Source organism: Sinocyclocheilus anshuiensis, unplaced genomic scaffold (genome assembly GCF_001515605.1).
Source record: "Sinocyclocheilus anshuiensis isolate Anshui unplaced genomic scaffold, SAMN03320099.WGS_v1.1 scaffold3691, whole genome shotgun sequence".
In the NCBI taxonomy this organism is placed as follows: Eukaryota; Metazoa; Chordata; class Actinopteri; order Cypriniformes; family Cyprinidae; genus Sinocyclocheilus; species Sinocyclocheilus anshuiensis.
The window spans coordinates 35,643-38,087 of record NW_015536975.1 but is presented as its reverse complement, the minus strand read 5'-3'; positions in this window follow the sequence as shown (position 1 = coordinate 38,087).

Genomic DNA, 2,445 nt, shown 5'->3' with positions numbered 1-2,445 from the left:
CATCGGCTCCACCGTGGGTCGACATTATGGCTGTGGCCTGGGTCCTGCTTGGCTCCTCCTGCTCCGGGCCCCTCCTGTCTCCTCCCTGGCTCCTCCCTCCTTCGTCGCCTCCCAGTGTTGATGTACCCTGTGTTCCATGGATTAAAGACTGTTTCGTTTTTATTCCTCGTCTCCATCGTTCCTCGCCATCACAGATTGTGACACATACAAAGCATAAATATTTATTCAGATTTATATATATTGAGGATTTCGTCCATCCGATGTTTATCAAGTTCATCTGATGTTTGCCACTGTAATATGAACATAACTTTTTAATAAGCAGGGGAAATTCCAGACATTAAACAAATAACCGTACATGCTTAAGACCTTTGCGTAGATATAAAGACGCTGACGTGTTATGTGATGTTTTCTCAATAGAATCATACGATTTCCTATTAATTCAATAGAATATGAATACTGGGGAATAGCAATATGAGTCATGAACAATCCAGTTCTCTATTATAGATCAGTGGATTTAACCCTCTGGGGTTGGCAAATGCCTCAGCGGGTTTTGTGGCATTTTTTCCTGATAACGCTGAAAAGAATTTAAATTACTAAGTCATTTTTGATTGTACTGATAAGGGCATTACATAATTTGAATCCATATCTGTATTGATTAAAAACAATAAATAATTATTGTTAAGCAATAATGCCCACACAGCTGATATGTTTACCTGTTTTCCAGCTGATATGTTTACCTGTTTTAGTTTATCCATACATATACACGACATAGACACTGACAGTCAAAATGTGCCATCGGACAAACGCTAATTAAACATTAATATTTTGGCCCTCCAAAACTATGTTTGCCGTAACTGAAGATTGATGTTTACGTTTTTTCAGTTTTTGGTTGCTGAAATTTCTGGGCATCAGTAATATTATGTTATCCCTGGCTTAGCTGTTATTCAGCAAACACAAGGTGTGACTGTGTAGGCTGAATATTTTTCCCATTATCGTTATTCATTTTGAATCCATTATCTATGCATTTCTGAATAAGGTATTTGGCTTTGGGCACGTCCCTTACATATATTCTGAAACAATAATTATTAATAACATTTTGCATTCCACATGCAGCCACCAGTTTATGTTAGTGGAAATAATAACCAAACATCAGTGGGAGTTTTATTGCTCTTTCGCTTTATAATTTTTTTCTGCTTGCTTTCCAACCCTCTTTTGAAACACGTTTTTTTGTAATCTCACAGATGCCAACATGCTACACCAGCAGAATGCCTGCTGGCTCTGGTGGTGCACCATACTGAGGGTGCATATTCATCCTTAAAAATCACCCCTGCCATTCCCCACCACCAGTCCATCAGTTCAATGCCAACATCTCCCATTTAGAAATTCCACAAAGCTTTTTTCTACATGTGAAAGGGAAATGAGGCACATTACAGTTTAATGCTAGAGCCAAGGCAAGACGGAACAACAGAGACAATTAAGGAAGCCCCCCTAACCCCTCCCTCACTACTTAAGTCATAATACCCACATCGAATTAATTTGGAATTTCTTCTTACATTCTCACAACCAATCAGAGATGCATATTCCATGCATTCAGTTCGGGCCTCAGTTGAGATCCTTTCATCCGCTCTGTTCATTTCTTCTGGGGAAGACAGGATTTAACCACAACACTTTGTGCAGCTAAAATTATTTTGTATTTGCATTGAGAAGCACTGTGTCAGTCTTTCTCTTATTCTTTTTCTCTTTGTGTGTGTGTGTGTGTGTGTGTGTGTGTGTGTTTGTGAGTGTGCTTTCTCAATTGTGTTGTTTGCATAGAAAAGCGTGTTGCCAAAAGTTTATTTTTAGGATGCATTTCTAGGACCTGTTATCACTCTGCTAAAGTGTGGGAGGAAGATTGAGGCAACACATGAAAGAGAGACAGAGCAAATCAGAGAGAAAGGCAATTTTAATTGTTCACATCTAAAATTCTGCCTTCTTTTTCCCTAAAATTAAAATGGTTAATTAGTTACACTCATATAACTTTCTTTCTTCTGTGAAACAGAAAAGAAGATACTTGGCAAAATGTCCAGGCTCTCTCATCCATATAATGAAAGTGGGACCTGAAGTTGTCAAGCTCTAATAATGAAAATAAAGCACTATAAAAGTATTATAAAAAAAATAGTCCATACACCAGACTCCAGTACTCCACAAGTCCAGACTCGTGCACTATATTCCAAGTCTTCTCAAGTCAAAACCATTGATTCACAAGTTTAAGAAATTAAAAAAGGTCAGTTATTCAAGATTTGTAGTAAAATGCAGGCACGCATGTATTTCTTTACTAGCATTCAAAAGTTTGGGGTAATATCTTTTAATGTAAGAAGCAATAAGACGTATCTTATGAAATCTAATTTATTTGATCCTTGCTAAATAAAATGATTCATTTCAGTTTTTTTTTTTTTTTTTTTTTCA